Raw genomic sequence first — 20605 nt, forward strand, 5'->3', positions numbered from 1 at the left:
TTATGGATTTCTTTGCCAAAAAGCTGCCCAAGAAGTTCTGAGTAAGCCTTCCTGCTCAAAAATATCTCCCCCAATTCTATACTTGTCCATCATCAGCCTTCATTATTTTTTCATAAAAACAATGCTAGTCCATTTTTCTGCTGTTAAAGGAAGCCCATAGCATAGGGGTTTTGTTGATACTGTGACAGAATTTTAAAGAGTGACAGAAAAGAGAGCAGCTTACATAGTCCCTGAAATAACACCATTCAGTTATTTTGCCTTGGTTTTGAAAGAACCTTGCTTAAATGAATTTTTCCATTTGGGCAAACTATTTCTACTAATTCTATTTAATAACTCTTCTAGGATTGTTCTTATCTAGGAAAGAATAAGATGTATAGAAGTGGAACCCAGGAAAACTGGTCTTAGGAAGTCAGGGAGCCCAAAAGGTTGTTCAGAAGTGAAATAGAAAACTAATGTAGAAAGTGTACCAGCGTCAAAGCAACCTTCTTCACTGTTGTGCATAAAGCTGTTGGTTTGTGAACTGGTCCCACACATGGAGGGCAAAGAGAGACAGAAGAAAGAGGCAGACCACTCCAGATGCGTAGGTGGCAGGTTAAGAAGCAAGAGAACTTACATACGAGGCTTGTCTTGTATGGCCACAGTTGCGTAGATGTCCACACCCCATCCACCAGAATCTTAAAAGTGTATATAACTGGCCTTAACTGAATTGAGTCACATATACCATCCAGATGGCTGTTAACGCCTCACTCTCTCAAGCCTGCATCCTTGAAACAGCTCTGGCTATGAGAACGGTGGTCAGAACATTTATTCCAAGGATGCAGAAGAAACGAGGAGCCTCTGATTGCCTGGGTCCAGCTCACGGGTCAGCTGGTGCTCAGGTCCTCTCCATCACCTCCTCCAGTGAAAGCAGATCTTAACATTTATCTGCAGCATCAGTTGGAATAGTGATTCAGTACATATTTAGTGCATGATTTTCAACAATAGAGTAGACAAATAGCCATCGATTTTAAAATATTATCTCCCAGTATTTTTTAAGTCATGAAGAAAAATGAAATAGAAACATTGAAACAGTGAGATGGCAACTGCTAACACCCAGTCCTTAGGGGGAAAAATGCAAAATTAAATAAAATGATCTTATTCAAAAGAATAATTTGAAATGCTTAATAGTATCATTTCTGTTATTCATTATTCATGCCTAGGTCTTTGCAGAAGCGGCAAACAAGAGGTGGTTAAGTATAAATTTAGAATTATTTTCTGAAGGGGAGCAGAGTATACTATCCCCAAATATTTCACTTTGGTATACTAATTCTTTTGAATTGAAGTTATATGAGAAACAGCCTGTTCTAGAAGGACACTTTACCCACCTTTGGTCCCCTGAAAGCAGAAAATAAATCCCCCATGTGAAAGATACCTTCCCTGTACCAGGAGGGTGGAAGGCATCCTTATCATCAGAGACAGGGAATTTAGGGCCAAGAAGGCATACATAAACAAAGCTTATTACTTCTCACTGATTTACTACCCCATGCCCAAACCCCTTGATCTTGTCAGTTCTTCACAAATTTATTGTTTTCCTTGTCTAAAAGATTTCTGCTTTGGTAGCTTCTTTGAGCCTCATGTTTTTATGGGGCTCCCATATATACAAAATTAAACTTGTTTTTCTCCTCTTAATCTGTCTTATGTCAGTTTGATTATCAGACCAGCCAAAGAACCTAGAAAGGGAGAGAGAACATTTTTTTTACCCCTACATCCTGTTTAATTTTGGAAGTGATTTTTGAAAATCTTAAGAAGGGATGTTTAACTGGACTGGAAATAACTTGATTTTTAAATGTAAAAAGGCATTACTTAAAGTCTTGAATATTCAATAGATTTTTACTTTATTTTGTAATATTTCTAGAGGTGATTTTAGTAGATTAATATCTCTGCTCATTACATTTTGGTTATGGAATAAAAGGTGAGGTTATATGACCCATGTTCTCTTCAGGTCATTTGCCCCGTTTGCATTCAGAACTTGGAAATGCCTCTCTGTCTCTATTTTTTTTTCCCCATTTTTCCTTCCTTATCCTCAGATTCACCACATGCCCCTGAGCAGGAAACTAAACTAGATGGTTTGGTGCCCTCATTCACTTGAGGTCCTTAAACAGCTATGCCACATGATAAAGCATTTGAAACTCTAATTTTATCATTTATTGAGTGTGAAAATGCTTCTGTTGTTTTGAAAAGGTCACATTTCTGTCTCTGCATTGGATCTATTTTCAGACATATTCCTGTATTTACTCAAAAGAACTGCCTTCCCTCATTCATTCAACAACTGTGCATTGAATCCCTGCTATTTGCGAGGACCATAAGACCGTGAGAAGATCAGATATGGTCTCTTTCATCTTGGAGTCAAGTATACCATCTTATCAAAGTGTGGCTTCTGATTCATCTCCTTCCCTTCATTTCTCCCTCTGGGATTCCCATGACCCAGGGACACAACCACCTTCTGCTTGCTTAGATGATTTCTAAGTTGGAACAGCTCTCTTAGATGATGTGTTGCCTCCATTCTAGCCTTTCTGAATTTCAAAGAGGTACATAAATGAATTTAATTAACACGCTCATGAGTCCCCACATTCTTATTATGAGCAGAGATATTATTTCTCTAGCATCAGCAGTGCAGTGTAACATAATCTTTGATACTGTATGGCACTCACTTTGTTGCAGAAGGAAATCTCATTTCATAGTTCCCTTAAGAGGCTTCCAGTTTTTGTTTCATGAGAAATTATTATGAAGTATCTTTCAGAGTTTTTCAAGATGAACTGTATTCAAATTAACAACTTCCCTTAGAACACTGTGGCTTTGTTCAAATTTTAGGTTGGTTGCTTTAAAATAGACCTACTCCTGTCAAAATGGCAGTAGTGAGAGGCGAGGAATAGCACTGAAATGGGAAAGAGTGTATTTTATAGTGACAGCTCTACAGTTCTTCAGTGTTTTAGCTGAAATAATTAAATTGAGACTCAAGCCTACTCTAATCTAGGCATATTTTTTATATAACTCACTCACTAAATTATCCCAGTCCCACAGGCCCTATTCTAGGGTAGTGAATGCCTCCTGTGGTATGATTTGGATGGGAAAACAAAACTCTGCACCACGTTGCTAATAAATGAAAGATTTTTCTCTCTGTCTTACACCAAGGTGAAATTATTAGAAAATGGGTCTTATGAGATAAGTACATTTAAAAGGTAACGTGATATGGTGGAAATAAAACTGGCCCAAGAGCCAGAGCGATGGATATCAGTGCTAGCTCTGCCATTGGTAAGTTTCTGACCTTGGCTAATTCACTCAGCTTCTTTCAGCACAGTTCCTAATCTATAGAAGTAGGTTAGTAACCTCCTGCATGGGATTGTTAGAGGGTAAAAATGAGAAAAAATATAAAAGTACATAGCAGAATGCCTGGCAAGTGGTTGGTCCCCAGTAAATAAGTTTCTTCCCTCTTTTCTTTTTCCCTTGCTTGCTGGAGAATCCCGTTGTGAGGCAGTGGAGAGCCTAGATCTCATTGATCACACCAGGAAGCTACAGTCTGTATATGAAATAGAGCAGTGTGTAGAAAGTGGGGAAGCCACTGCCTTTTTGGTGTGACTTGGTAGCTGCCACAACACCCACTGTGAGACCATGGGCACTTCATAGCACAAGTATTATTATGCTGTAGTAACTGTGCAGTATTATGCTGTGGATATCATACCATTAGGTTGTTGTCATCAAATGCTCTGAACCTAGTGAAACAGAGCAGGACCCTGTGGGGCCCTCCCTGGTGCAAGTCCTTTCTGTGTCCCCCATTTCTTGTTTGCGAAACCACACTCCTTTTCGGGTGGGATGCAAACCCAGCCAAAACACAGATTGGGACTTGAACCCACTGTCTTTTAATTGAAACCGCTCACCTGGCATCAGGACTTACTGAAGCTTAGGTTCTTTTGTCTCGGCGTAGAAAGAATTCAGCAAGAGGCAAAGAGGCAGGCAAAGTGTGAGTTTATTTAGCATAGGGCACTTGTGAGAAATACAAGTGGGCGGGCAAGAAGGCTCTGCCCTAAGGACTGAGAGGACTTTGTTTTTATAAACAAAAGAAAAGTGGGGAGAGGGAGAAGACCACCTTCTTCCTCATTCTTGGCCGGATGTCAAAACTTACATCAGTAGTTCCTCCTTTGACCCTATATGGTCTAACTGGGACTGTCATGGCACTATTTAAATCATACGTGTATCAGCAAAAGGGTGGTGACATATACTAAAATATGGTAATTAATCTCAGGTTCCAGTATAATGTCCCCTTTCACCTAGTTCTTTCCCCTTCACCTATATTTCTGTCTTGGCTACATGCAGAAGTGCTCTTCAAGGACCTTAACTTAAATGCTCTTAAGGGTCCTCTTCAAGGACCATTAACTCCCTGACTTCATGTTTAAAGATTCAGACCCTGTCTTGTGTTTTAACTATCAGGGTTTGTGGCTTGAGTGTACATGGTGCTTGGATGCACCTGGTCTTCCTTCAATGTAGTGTAGATTGTTGCTAGGTTACTGGATTCTTTTCCTAACTGGTTGTTAGCTTACAGTAGTCTCCCAAACTCCCTTAAAATTCCCCGTCTTTAATCCCCTAGTGGAAGTTCTAAACTAACTATTTAATTATTCTACTCTGTCCCTATCATTTGTAGGAAATAGGCTTCATTCAGCTTCTTTGACCTTCCCTGAGTTCCAAAGGGCAGATTCAAACAGTTGTTCGTCAGGGAAGGGAAGGGATGCAGAAACAAGGGAGGAGCAGTCAAGAAACAACAGTGCAGCCTTGGGACAGGTCCTGGTTCCTCCTCAGGGATACACATAACAATATCTTTGAGTTCTTCTGCAGGAAAGTAAGGCCTCCAGCAAGGTGCAGGATGGCAGCTTCAGGCTGAGCACAAGATTCCTGGAGCACTGCCCTGTTACCTCACCACCAACCAATCAGAAGAAAGTCACACACCCTACAGCCCTCACCCCAAATTTTGCCTATGAAAACTTCTCCCTCAAAACCGTGGGGGAGTTTGGGGTTTTTGAGCACAAGCCACGTGTTCTGCTTGCTTGGCCCTACAATAAACCTTTCTCTGCTCCAAACTCCGATGTTTCAGTTTGTTTGGCCTCGTTGTACATTGGGCATATGAACTTTTGTTTGGTAACACTAGTGTGAGATTTAACCATTATTCTCTTAGCTGAATTTCCTTATTTCCTCTTATTCAGCTCTCAGAAACTACCTCTCTGGCTACTTTCTTTTTATGCTCCATGCAGGCCCTCCCTCCTTTTCTTGACTTCTAAATGCTGGAGTCCATGGGTCAATGTAGGCCGTGCTCTTTGTATCTAAATTCAGGACTTATCCACCTCCTGGACTTGAAATTTGAACTATATTCCGATGACTTACATAAATATTTCCCCAGCCTACACCTCTCTCATAAGCACCAGACAGTATATCCAACTGATTAGTGCTTATATGTGTAGGGGAGGAAATAGCTTTCTCTCCACCCTTCTGAGTGCTTGGCTGAAACCCTTTTGATAAAAGACAGATTAACAAGAGAAAAACAAACTGTATACTTCATGTAAACATGGGAGATACTCGGTGGGGGGGGGGGGGGAACAAGTAACTCCCCTGGGGGCTTAGAATTCCAGTTTATATAGCGTCTTCAACAAAGGGCAGTAAATTTGTAGAGAAAGGACAGGACTAAGGAAAGCAGGTCTATCTAGGCTTCCAAGGGAGGAGACGAAGCCTAGTTAGTAAAGTTCTTTTATACAGATTCCTCTGGTGACTTCTCCAGGTTAAGGGTCTGGCACTGTATCCAGTGAATAACTTCTGTCCTTCTTGGTAGGGAGGGGAGAAGGAACACCTTTATAAAAGTATGTCCCATTTTTAGGCAAATAGGGGAAGGCAGAGAGCTTTTCTTGTAACTGCTTCTTTTCAGTTACCTTCAGCTCAAAGTAATTCTTATGGCAACATGGTATATTTTGGGGTGGTGTAATCTGCTGCCCTTAAGATGTCTAACAGGCAAAAGAGAATTCTTGATTTTCTCCCCCCAAACTATTTTCTTGACTCAGTGAATGGCACTACCATTCACACAGTTGCTTGGGTCAAAAATCTAAGAGCCAAACCTTGATTTCGCTCAGCTCCTTTCCTCTTGCTGCTCCCATCTCCCCAACGTCCAATTCACCAAACAGTTCTGTCAGCTCCCTTTTCAAACTATATTCTAAATGTTACACTTCCCAGCACCTGGCCCAAACCACACTCATCTCTACAATAACCCCTTAAACAGCCTCCCTGTTCCCCCTCTGACCTTCCTGCAGTCAGCGCCTCACCAAAGCAGCCAAAGGGATTTTTGCACAACATAAGTCAAATCATTTTGCTCTCCTGCTTAAAGTCCTCTACTGTATTTCCATTAAACTCCTACTGAAGCTTATAAGCCTTGTATTACCTGGCTCCCTATCTGGCATCATTTCTTGCCAGTTCTCCTTCATTCATTATATTCCAGCCACATTGACCTTGGGAATCCTCTCTGGACAGCACCTCTGCACTTGGTAATGCCGCCTGAAAGTATTTCCTCAGAACTTCATGTAGTCACTCCTTCCCTTCCTTCTGGGCTCGTCCCAAATGCCGCCTTCTTCGATAGGCCTTTCCTGACCATCTTACCTAAAGCGGTCCCCATACCCTCCATATTGTGACTCTGTTGGAACCCACTGAACCAAGCTTACCCACTGGGGGCAGACACCAAAAACAACGGGAACTACGGACCTGCAGCCTGCGAAAAGGAGATCCCAAACACAGTAAGTTAAGCAAAATGAGAAGATAGAGAAATATGCAGCAGGTGAAGGAAAAAAGTATAAACCCACCATACCCAGCAAATGAAGAGGAAATAGGCAAGCTGCCTGAAAAAGAATTCAGAGTAATGATAGTAAAGATGATCCAACATCTTGGAAATAGAATGGAGAAAATATAAGAAAAGTTTAACAAGGACCTAAAGAGCTAAAGAGCAAAAAAGCAATGATGAACAACACAATAAATGAAACTAAAAATTCTCTAGAAGGAATCAATTGCAGAATAACTGAGGCAGAAGAATGGATAAGTGACCTGGAAGATAAAATAGTGGAAATAACTATCACAGAGCAGAATAAAGAAAAAAGAATGAAAAGAATTGAGGACAGTCTCAGAGACATCTGGGACAACATTAAACACACCAAAATTCGAATTATAGGGGTCCCAGAAAAGAAGAGAAAACAAAAGGGACTGAGAAAATATTTGAGGAGATTATAGTTGAAAACTTCCCTAATATGGGAAAGGAAATAGTCAAGTCCAGGAAGCGCAGAGAGTCCCATACAGGATAAAGCCAAGGAGAAACATGCCAAAACACAAATTAATCAAACTATCAAAAATTAAATACAAAGAAAAAATATTGAAAGCAGCAAGGGAAAAGCAACAAATATCATACAAGGGAATCCCCATAAGGTTAACAGCTGATCTTTCAGCAGAAACTCTGCAAGCCAGAAGGGAGTGGCAGGACATATTTAAACTGATGAAAGGGAAGAACCTACAACCAAGATTACTCTACCCAGGAAGGATCTCATTCAGATTTCATGGAGAAATTAAAAACTTTACAGACAAGCAAAAGTTAAGAGAATTCAGCACCACCAAACCAGCTTTACAACAAATGCTAAAGGAACTTCTCTAGGCAGGAAACAGAAGAGAAAGAAAAGACCTACAATAACAAACCAAAAACAATTAAGAAAATGGTAATAGGAACATATGTGTCGATAACAAACTTAAATGTAAATGGATTAAATGCTCCAACCGAAACACACAGACTGGCTGAGTGGATATAAAACATGACCTGTATATATGCTGTCTACAAGAGACCCACTTCAGACCTAGGGACACATTCAGAGTGAAAGTGAGGGGATGGAAAAAGATATTCCATGCAAATGGAAATCAAAAGAAAGCTGGAGTAGCAATTCTCATATCAGACAAAATAGACTTTAAAATAAAGACTATTACAAGAGACAAAGAAGGACACTACATAATGATCAAGGGATCAATCCAAGAAGAAGAGATAACAATTGTGAATATTTATGCACCCAACGTAGGAGCACCTCAATACATAAGGCAAATGCTGACAGCCATAAAAGGGGAAATCGACAGTAACACAGTTATAGTAGGGGATTTTAACACCCCACTTACACCAATGGACAGATCATCCAAAATGAAAATAAGGAAACACAAGCTTTAAATGATACATTAAACAAAATGGACTTAATTAATATTTATAGGACATTCCATCCAACAACAACAGAATAAACTTTCTTCTCAAGTGCTCATGGAACATTCTCCAGGATAGATTATATTTTGGGTCACAAATCAAGCCCAGGTAAATTTAAGGAAATTTAAATCATATCAGGTATCTTTTCTGACCACAATGCTATAAGACGCTATCAATTACAGGAAAAAAATCTGTAAAAAATACAAACACGCGGAGGCTAAACAATACACTAATAAGTAACCAAGAGATCACTGAAGGAATCAAAGAGGAAATAAAAAAAATACCTAGAAACAAATGACAATGAAAAGAGGATGATGCAAAACCTATGAGATACAGCAAAAGCAGTTCTAGGAGTGAAGTTTATAGCAATACAGTCCTACCTCAAGAAACAAACATCTCAAATAAACAACCTAACCTTACACATAAAGCAATTAGAGAAAGAAGAACAAAAAAACCCCAAAGTTAGCAGAAGGAAAGAAATCATAAAGATCAGATCAGAAATAAAAGAAAAAGAAATGAAGGAAATGATAGCAAAGATCAGTAAAACTAAAAGCTGGTTCTTTGAGAAGATAAACAATTGATAAGCCATTAGCCAGACTCATCAAGAAAAAAAGGGAGAAGACTCAAATCAATAGATGAAAAAGGAGAAGTAACAACTGACCCTGCAGAAATACAAAGCATCATGAGAGATTACTGCAAGCAGATTTATGCCAATAAAATGAACAACCTAGAAGAAATGGACAAATTCTTAGAAAAGCACAACCTTTCGAGACTGAACCAGGAAAAACTGGAAAATATGAACAGACCAATCACAAGCACTGAAATTGAAACTATGATTAAAACTCTTCCAACAAACAAAGGCCCAGGACCAGATGGCTTCACAGGCGAATTCTATCAAATATTTAGAGACGATCTAACACATATCCTTCTCAAACTCTTCCAAAATGTAACAGAGGGAGGAACACTCCCAAATTCATTCTACAAGGCCACCATTACCCTGATACCAAAACCAGACAAAGATGTCAAAAAAAAAAAAAAAACAAAAAACTACAGGCCAATATCACTGATGAACATAGATGCAAAAATCCTCAACAAAATACTAGCAAACAGAATCCAACAGCACCTTAAAAGGATCATACACCATGATCAAGTGGGGTTTATTCCAGGAATGCAAGGATTCTTCAGTATAGTCAAGTCAATCAAAATGATACACCCTGTTAACAAATGGAAGGAGAAAATAATAGATGCAAAATGAGCTTTCAACAAAATTCAACATCCATTTATGATAAAAACCCTCCAGAAAGTAGGCATAGAGGGAACTTTCCTCAACATAATAAAGGCCATATACAGCAAACCCACAGCCAGCACTGTTCTCAATGGTGAAAAACTGAAACCATTTCCTCTAAGATCAGGAGCAAGACAAGGTTGCCCACACTCACCAATATTATTCAACATAGTTTTGGAAGTTTTAGCTATAGCAATCAGAGAAGAAAAAGAAATAAAAGGAATCCGAATTGAAAAAGAAGAAGAAAAACTGTCACTGTTTGCAGATGACATGATACTATAAACAGAATCCTAAAAGATGCTACCAGAAAACTACTAGAGCTAATCAGTGAATCTGGTAAAGTTGCAGGATACAAAATTAATGCATAGAAATCTCTTGCATTCCTATACACCAATGAAAAAAAATCTGAAAGAGGAATTAATAAAACACTCCCATTTACCACTGCAACAAAAAGAACAAAATACCTAGGAATAAACCTACCTAAGGAGACAAAAGACTTGTATGCAGAAAACTATAACACAGTGATGAAGGAAATTAAAGATGGTACAAACAGATGCAGAGATATACCATGTTCTTGGATTGGAAAAATCAACATTTTGAAAATGACTGTACTACCCAAAGCAATCTACAGATTCAATGTAATCCCTATCAGACTACCAATGGAATTTTTCACAGAACTAGAACAAAAAGTTTTACAATTTGTATGGAAACACAAAACACCCTGAATAGCAAAAGCAATTTTGAGACAGAAAAACGAAGCTGCAGGAATCAGACTCCCGGACATCAGGCTATACTACAAAGCTACAGTAATCAAGACAGTATGGTACTGGCACAAAAACAGAAATATAGATCAAAAGAACAGGATAGAAAGCCCAGAGATTAACCCACTCTCATATGGTCACCTTATTTTTGATAGAGGAGGCAAGAATATATAATGGAGAAAAGATAGCCACTTCAGTAAGTGGTGCTGGGAAAACTGGACAGCTCATGTAAAAGAATGAAATTAGAACACTCCCTAACACCATACCCAAAATTAAACTCAAAATGGATTAAAGACATAAGTATAAGGCCAGACACTATAAAACTCTTAGAGGAAAACATAAGTAGAGCACTGTTTGACATAAATCACAGCAATATCCTTTTTGACCCACTTGTAGAGAAATGGAAATAAAAACAAAAATAAACAAATGGGACCTAATGAAACTTAAAAGCTTTTGCACAACAAAGGAAACCATAAACACGATGGAATGACAACCCTCAGAATGGGAGAAAATATTTGCAAACGAAGCAACCAACCAAGGATTAATCTCCAAAATTTACAAGTAGCTCATTATCAAAGAAAACAAACAACCGAATCCAAAAATGGGCAGAAGACCTGAATACATATTTCTCCAAAGAAGATATACAGATTGCCAACAAATACATGAAAGGATGCTCAACATCACTAATCATTAGAGAATATGCGAATCAAAACTACAATGAGGTATCACCTCACAACAGTCAGAATGGCCATCATCAAAAAATCTACAAACAATAAATGCTGGAGAGGCTGTGGGTAAAAGGGAACCCTCTTGCACTGTTGGTGGGAATGTAAATTGATACAGCCACTATGGAGAACAGTTTGGAGGTCCCTTAAAAAACTAAAAATAGAACTACCATACGACCCAGCAATCCCACTACTGGGCATATACCCTGAGAAAACCATAATTCAAAAATAGTCATGTACCACAGTGTTCATTGCAACTCTATTTACAATAGCCAGGACATGGAAGCAACCTAAGTGTCCGTCGACAGATGAATGGATAAAGAAGATGTGGCACATATATACAATGGAATATTACTCAGCCGTAAAAAGAAACAAAATTGAGTTATTTGTAGTGAGGTGGATGGACCTAGAGTCTGTCATACAGAGTGAAGTAAGTCAGAAAGAGGAAAACAAATATCGTATTCTAACACATAAATATGGAATCTAAAAAAAAAATGTGTTTCTGAACTTAGGGGCAGGAGAGGAATAGAGATGTAGACATAGAGAATGGACTTGAGGACATGGGGAGGGGGAAGGGTAAGCTGGGAAGAAGTGAGAGAGTGGCATGGACACATATACACTACCAAGTGTAAAATAGATAGCTAGTTGGAAGCAGCCACATCGCGCAGGGAGATCAGCTTGGTGCTTTGTGACCACCTAGAGGAGTGGGATATGGAGGGTTGGAGGGAGGGGCAAGAGGGAAGAGATTTGGGGATGTATGTATATGTATGGGTGATTCACTTTGTTATAAAGCAGAAAGTAACACTCCATTGTAAAGCAGTTATACTCCAATAAAGATGTTAAAAAGTAAATAATTTAATAAATAAAAAATTTTTTAAATAAAATGAACAAAGAAAGATCCTTTGTCCTCCTTCAATATCGATGTTTTTTTTTTTTTTAAAGCAACCCTAGGGGTTGAGCTATTCTTTTTTACTTTATTTATTCATTTATTTATTTATTCATTGGCTGCGTTGGGTCTTTTGTTGCTGTGCGCCGGCTTTCTCTAGTTGCAGCGAGTGGGGGCTACTCTTCGTTGCGGTGCAAGGGCTTGTCATTGCGGTGGCTTCTCTTGTTGTGGAGCACAGGCTCTAGGCACGCAGGCTTCAGTAGTTGTGGCACATGGGCTTCAGTAGTTGTGGCTCACGGGCTCAAGAGCGCAGACTCAGTAGTTGTGGCATGCGGGTTTAGTTGCTCTGCGGCACGTGGGATCTTCCCGGACCAGGGCTCAAACCCATGTCCCCTGCATTGGCAGGCGGATTCTTAACCACTGTGCCACCAGGGAAGCCCAATATCAATGTTGTGATGTAAATATTTTTGTTTTGTTTGGGTGGGATTTATATTTTCTGCATCAAGGGGTAGAAAGTAACATTTCTGATACTCTCAAGGCTTGAATCAGAATTATATCGAGTGCACGGTGATTCAAAGCCCAGGTTCTAGAGTCAGATGCCTATATTCAAGTCCCTGCTCTACCACCTCCTAGCTGTGTGACTCTATTTACTTGACCCTTCATTATGTTAACCTCTGCTAACCTCTCTCTAGAGCTAATATATGCACAGCATACACTTATAGCCATGCCTAGAACAGTAGGACGCTCTTATTATTGATGGCATATCTCATGCACTCCCTTATTTATTCTTCATAGTTACCCTCAGTTAATTCTCACGACAAACCTTCTGAGACTGATAGAGTTAAAATCCCCATTTTATAGATAAATACGTGAGACTAGGGCAGGTTAAGATATTCACCCAGGGTTACAGAGCTAGGAAGTGATAGAGGGAGAATCAATACTGCGTCGATCTGACTCCAGTTAGGACACAAGCCACATAATATATGGTAGCCATTATATCAAAGACGTGCTAGATATTTTAAGTGTTTTTGAGAGACTAGATTGTCAGCAGAGACAAGTAAACCGTAAATAACAAAAGGAAACTCAACAAACATACTGTCAGTTGAAGCCCTGTTACACTTTATTAGCTTTGGGGGAAGTAACCCACCTAAAGTCTTGAAGTCTACCACTCTGCCAAACAAAAGTAAACCTGGAAAAAAAAAAAAAGTAAACCTGAAGGAGCCAGAATATGCATTACTATAAGGATACAAGACAGCATTGCTGCCTTTTTTTTTTTTTGCTGTACGCGGGCCTCTCACTGCCATGGCCTCTCCCGTTGCGGAGCACAGGCTCCGGACGCGCAAGCTCAGCGGCCATGGCTCACGGGCCCAGCCGCTCCGCGGCGTGTGGGATCCTCCCAGACCGGGGCACGAACTCGTGTCCCCTGCATTGGCAGGCGGACTCTCAACCACTGCGCCACCAGGGAAGCCCCAGCATTGCTACCCTTGAGTAGATGATAGTCTAGTTGGACAGATTAAACATTGTTCTTATACATGCAAAATAATCATTGGAAGTTCACCATATACTCACCAATGGGAGGCATAATGCCTAATATAGGGTTAATCAAGCAAGAATTTTAGAGCAAATGATGAGCATGGGCTCGTGAAAAAAAAATTGAAGTCAATTGTATGGTTCAGGTATTAAATGCTATAGGATTTTTGAGTTGCGGAGATAATGGCATTATGTAGAGCCAAGATTTGAACTGAGTCTTGAAAGAAAAAAGAGATTTGGATAAATGCACAGGAGATTGAAAGGCATTCCAGAAAAAGGGAAAAAACTGAAGCCATGGGGGCAGGAAAAGTGTAACATGGCTGGGATAGCAAAGGAGGAGAAAGGATAAAAAAGACTGGTTCCAGAAGGTGAGACATATAGTTGTCAAAGTGATTCAATTTATCAAGTTTTTTCACAGTTGATCAGTTAGTAGCTAACTCTGCAAAGCAGAAATATGTAGGCATCAGTATTCCCATTCAAAACAATGAACTGAAGAGTTAAATAACATGTACACAGGTATGCGTTAAATTAGTGTTGTGCTACCAGTAAAAATAGAGTATTTTGGCCTCTTTTATTTTCATTACATTATGTATCCGCTGCAGTACAAAGGGTAAGGAAGAACCTTCAAAGTCAGGAAGATGATTAAATAAGCATCACAGAGTCAAATGTAATAATAATAAATCAAATAGAACAGCATCTAATATACTCAGGATGTTACTATAGGGTTCTATCTTACAGGGTATCTATCTATCTATGTATCTCCATTTATAAAGTATCTATCCTAAGAATCAATCTAAGTGTTCTTGAGTTTATTTCTTTCATCTAAAAAGTAAGCATTGTTCAAAAAAACATTCAAAGAAAGAGCAGAATAAATGTTACTTAAAATCAGCACGGTCTATTTTCCATGTCTTTCCGTCCCCTTTCTTAAAATTTTAACTCAAGCTATATGCTAGCCTAGAATCTTTGAAGATTTATTTTTTTGAAAATATTCTTCATAAACTGATTGGGGTGACAGACTTTTGAAAACATTCATCTCCCACTCATATAAACCCACACAATAGAAGAAAATGAAATTTTATAACTTCCATGGAAAGATTCTGACATAAGGTGGAAAGTTTACACACTTTTTTTTAAACCTTCCTCAGTGTTAGGGTCCAAATGACTTGTACATTTTATGCTGAAAACTGAAATTCAGCTTAACAGTCACCATTTCCTGAAAAGGGTCCTGTGCAAGTCGGGTCTTTATTATGTGTCTGTAATGGATTGGGGTGGTTGAGACTGGGAAATTCCTGCTTATAAAGAAAGTTGGGTGAAGCTGGAGTTCTGTAATATAATCTTAATGGTGACAGCAGTTACTGTTTGTTGATGACTTATACCTTATATATGTAATTTTATTTTCACAGGCTCCTTGTCTGGTAGAATTTTTTTCTGCCTCCTTCCAGAGTTCTGGAAAAAGAACCTAAAAGAGAGCCCAAAGCCTGCATGGGAAAGAGAGCACTGCCAGAATTTATACACTGAAGGTGCAAGAAATGGAACAGCAAACAGGTGAGAGGCAAGGATGCGTAATTCATTCAGGGAGTGAGATTAAAAGTGATGGGGGGGAATAAAGATGCAGACCTACAAGAGAATGGACTTGAGGGCAGGGGGAGGGGGAAAGGTAAGCTGGGACAAAGTGAGAGAGTGGCATGGACATATATACACTGCCAAACGTAAGGTAGATAGCTAGTGGGAAGCAGCCACATAGCACAGGGAGATCAGCTCTGTGCTTTGTGAACACCTAGAGGGGTGGGATAGGGAGGGTGGGAGGGAGGGAGATGCAAGAGGGAAGAGATGTAGGGATATATGTATATGTATAGCTGATTCACTTTTTTATAAAGCAGAAACTAACACACCATTGTAAAGCAATTATACTCCAATAAAGATGTTTAAAAAAAAAAAAAAGTGATGGGGAAGCAAGGTGGTTCCTGAAATCTGCTACCTGCTACTAGCCTGGGCCTTAGCTAATTAGCTTGAAAATGGTTTTGCTTCATTTGGTTTGCTGATGTGGGAGACCATAGGAAGCCACTGGATGCAATGTAATAGGTTGAATGTGGAGCTGTACAGGCAGCCTGAGTTTCACATCCCAGCTCTGTTTCTCATGGACTGTGTCACACTTAATCCATCACTTTCCTCATTTATAGACGTCTCCAGGATAATAGCATATTAACAGTAGGGTTCTGCATGCAGTAAATGACATACTTAATGTAAATAATGGACTTACTGTAGCGCCTGATATTGGGTAAGTGCTCAAGAAAAACTCTTAAAAGACACAAACATATTTAGAGTTTCTTTTTAATGAGTAGGCCATTGACAGGGGTTATGGTTTTACCTGGTAATAGTTTATCTAAAAATATGAATTTTTAGGAGCAAGAAGAAAAAGGGATAGAAAGTAAAGCAGAAAAGAAAAAAGGCTGTGATTAATACGACAGTATCTGTTCCTCCCAACATCACTAAAATCTCTCTAACCCAGGCTTCATTGCAGAAGCAGCCAAGCACCTACCAAGCAGTAGGTCATCGTGTCCTCCCAGAGTAAACCAGTGCAGTAATACAGTGGTGCGGTGATACAGTGTAGTAGGGATACTAAGGCTCTCCAACCACACCTGTCTCCTTCCACTGCAGCCTGAAGAAGCAAACATGTTCACTTTCATTAAAAAGAATCACAAATGTCACTCCGGACTTGCAAAACTTCTAGCGTCACTGCAGGAGGATCTTACCCAGAGTCCCACCGCAGCCACTTAGGTCTCAAATCAGTTGTCCATTTGAGACAGGAACTCAAAGAATAGGCTACTTGGCTTCTGCCTTCTGTCTCATTTCACTCTTCTTAAACCCTCTCCTTATTCCTGCCTGAGCCCCAGCCTGTCCCCTTCGTCTCTTTCCTAGGCAGACCCTCAACATCAGCCCCCATGCAGCTCTGCCACGGAACCCTAGCACTTCCAGCCTGAGTGTCACCATGGCTTGTTTCTGAGCCGCCGATGGGTGCTGCTACCCTGGCAAACGCAACCCCTCTGAGAGGAGAAGCACAAGGCTGGGAAGTAAAGAGCCTGGAAAAACCCTCAGTGGTTTGCCTCCACCATATCATTCCCAGGCTCTAAACAACTGTGGTCCTATTGCACTGTCTTTTATTTCTATATTGAGACTTTTCTATTCTAATCATTCAATAGAATAAAAAAGAGAAATTCCCGGAAATATCCTAATTCAGCTAATATTAACTTTGAGTTAGTCAGTTTTCAAACCTCCTTTATGTCCATTTGCCCATTCACCTTCACACTAGACCTGTGCATTCAAGAATGAAAGACTGGTCCACAGCCTCATAGCCAGTCACTGGTGGAGTTGGATTCAATTCTGTCTATTTGTTCTGGCTGGTTCCTCATGTTACCAAACAACACCTTCTCTTCACAAAGAGTTTTTTGGAATATGTACCCTGATAAAAGGCGTGTGTGTTCCAGGTCCCGACTGGGATGTGGCCATTGTTAGAAAACACAAAGCCAGGTTACTCAGCTGGCGGTTTGGGTTGTCTGAGATTCTAGTTTGTAACTCTGTGTCAGGGTCCCAAATATTATACAAATCCTGTTTTTATTTTTGTTTAAAGCTCCAGCAGGAAATAGAAAATGCTTTCACTCTGTACTCAGCAAGAACGACCCAGGAGACCAACTCTCTGGGATCCATAGCTGTCAGAAAACTAACCAAAATGCCTTTCTGTGCAGTACAAGCACTTACTTTAGATGTTCTGAGGAGTAGATGCTATAGGAGCAGTGATATTGTCTCACAGGGTTCAGCCAAAGTCAGTAGGCTTTTTATTCCCAGAATATCTTAGCCCAAAGACATAGCATCCTTTCTGAGACAGGCTCAGAAACTTGTCTGCTTGACTGCTTGCCAACAGCTGCTCCTTCCTGACTATAAAGCAACTTTTCTGCAAAAGCAAGAAGGAACTAGGCCAGTAAGCTTAAACGATGGTTCCTTTAGCAAAATGTCATAGTGAGTTTCTGATCCCTGATCATGAATTTATTTATGGAAAATCAGAAGTAAGATCATGTAAGTCCTGTCAGTATATTCTGTGTAATATATATTTCCTTAGTATTTATAAATGATTTTGCAGTCTGGTCTGTATTTGGTAAATCTGCATTATAGGACTTCACATCTGAGTATGTAATCATATTCTCTGTTTCCTTTCTTGAGCATAAAAGAGTATTTATGACTCTTCTTTTACAGCCTTCTCCTCATAGCGTTGGGCACTAGGGACTCTAAATAAGTAAAAATGACTCATAGCCTAAAGATTCTGATCTTTAGTTCCTTAAAGCCACAAATAAAGACTGTTGTTTCTTTCTGACCATAGAAATTTGTTGCCTCTGTCCAACTCTTATCCCAGTAGGCTACAAAGTGACTACATTTTCCTCTAGATAAGAATGACCTGTTGGATCAGCTCCCTGCCAACTCCCATTATGAGGTTTGTGAACACTTAGTCTTCAATGAGCCCTGAAATTGCAATCAGATACTATGTGTATTTGCTTATGTGCAGGTTTTTCAAGGTCCTTAGCTTTTTTCAATTCTCAGAAGATTTTGGATAGAGAATTAAGGATACTCTGCCAGGCTTAGAACATCTTTTAGAGATTTTTATCAACAAGTCTTTACAGTGTTTCTTCTCCCCTCTGATTTGTGATATACTGTACTGTAGCAGTTTTATAACCCATGGTCCATTTTCCAAATGTGTCTTGGATGATAGAGTGGTCATACAATAGATGTTACTCAGTGCCAGCAAAATAAACTTCATTCTAGTACCTTGGTATTTCATTTAAGAATGACTGGTCACCATTTTTGAAGAAATAGATGATATAATATTGACCCATGTGGAAAATGGTACCCAGTCATCTCTCTAAAATCTTAGGGATTGCTTTAAACTTAACTCCACCCTTCCCCAACATTAGGATGCCTCTCTAGTGGCCATGACCTCCCTGAAGTCATCAGGGTAACAAAAACCAATCAGGTTTGTGGAATGTTGATACTTTACTAATGAAGGTGCCAGCAGATCAAGACAAAAAAAGAAAGCTTTCCACCATCATACTTGTAATGCAGCCTCTGCTCACATGCAAACAGCCATCACAATTGTCTTGTTGTGCGTGCTGCCCACAGCATGGTCAGACTCTTAAGAACACATAAAAAAGACAGAAAAGGGAACCTACATATGATCCTTGCCCGCTGTTTGGAGAATTGTACCCTCAGGGTTTCCATCCAGCGTTTTCTAAAAATTCACAGAACCATTTAAAATCTTCTTTCTGGATCAAGTCTCCCAAATTCTTGATGCTAGATATACTGCTCTGAGCCACAGTATTGTCCATGAGAAAAAGCAGAATTATCTAGATCTGTGCCTTGCTGTATGGTAGCAATTGGCTACATGTGGCTTTTGGGCACTTCAATGTGGCGAGTTCAAATTGAGGTGGGTGTTAAGTATAAAATACACAACAGATTTTGAAGATTTAATAAGGAAAAAAATTTCATAAAATATTTTACGCTAATTGCATGTTGAAATGGTTATCTTTGGATGTGTGGATTAAATTAAAAATATTATTAAAATTAATTTCTCCTGTTTATTTTGACTTTTTTAATGTGACTAGTAAAAAAATTTAAAAATACATACATGACTCACATATATTTCTGTTGGTTTCTACCAACCACATTGCTCTAGATCCTAAACAGCAAAATGGTAAGGTGAACACTTGAAGCTCTTTCTATAAACCAGGCCCCATCCTCAGCACAAAATGGAAACTAAAAGCATGCTAGGGTAAAAGGGAAATGAAGAATGTTACCAAGAATGCAAGATGTTAGAAAGCAAAATGGGAGAGGAATGTTAGACCAAAACAGTGAAATGCAGTAGAGAACAAAGAAATCTCATTCTAAGTCCCCAGTGACTCAGCAATCTAAATGTAATAAATGCAATTACTTAAGTGTTAGAAGAAAACATGGGTGAATTTCTCTGTAACCTGAGAGTAAGGGAAGGTTTTCTAATTATAGCAGAAAATTCAGACACACACACACACACACACACACACACACACAGGTTGAGAAATTGACTATATAAAAAGTTTTTAAGTACTTCATTCTGAATTGAAAGAAAAATAAGCAAAGACAAATGACAAATCAGAAGCAAATATTTACAACATATATGACAGACTAATATCCCTACTGTACAGATAAGGACATTTAAAAATTAAGAAAACAAAGACCACAAATTCTAGAGAAAACTGGGAAACAGACTGGAACTGAGAATTAACAAAAACTATGCAAAAATGACACTTGAACATATGAAAAGGTGTTCCAACTCATTCATAGTTAGAGAAATGCAAATTAAAACCATACTGATATATTGTTTCTCATCAGCAGATTGGCAAGAATTCACAGTCTTGAATTCTGTTGTCAGAGTGGAGAACAAGGCACTCCATGCACTGCTGAAGGGGACTACCAAAAAACACGACCTCTGTGGAGGGCAGTTTGTCAACAGATTTGTCCAAAAACCTACATTCACATTCACCATAGGACTCTCATTTATCTTGATGCTCAAATTGTTCCAGATTTGGCCTGTGAGAACACATTCAAGCTTGCCCCTGGGTCTTTTTGACATGCCTCTGTCACTTTCAGAGCACTGTCTTACTTTCTGTCACAAGATATTCAAATTATTTCAGACCAGCCCTGCTCCAAGCCCAGAGTCAGGCATTTCCCCAAGAAGACCTGGTTCTTCCTCTAAGAATTTGCACTGAGATTATACCTCCAACAATACAAAAATACCTCTGCAGAAGGTCATTTTGTTGCAGCATTATTTGTAATTATAAAATACTGGAAACTATCTAAATGGGCAAACATAAGAGAAGTGTTAGAAAACTGCATCTGTAAAAAAGAATAAAAAATATCTCTATGAAATGATGAGTGATTTCCAGGATAAACAGGATATAACTGAAGTGACAAGAGCAAAGCGCTCTTTGCTGGGGTCTCTTACTAAGTATGATTCACAGCCTGAAGATTTTAATATATATATTAAAATCAAAGGGGAACCAAGAAAGCATACATGGTCTTTTTAATTTTTCAAAAATAAATACAGGTAGA

Source organism: Phocoena phocoena, chromosome 16 (assembly GCF_963924675.1).
Source record: "Phocoena phocoena chromosome 16, mPhoPho1.1, whole genome shotgun sequence".
Taxonomy (NCBI): Eukaryota; Metazoa; Chordata; class Mammalia; order Artiodactyla; family Phocoenidae; genus Phocoena; species Phocoena phocoena.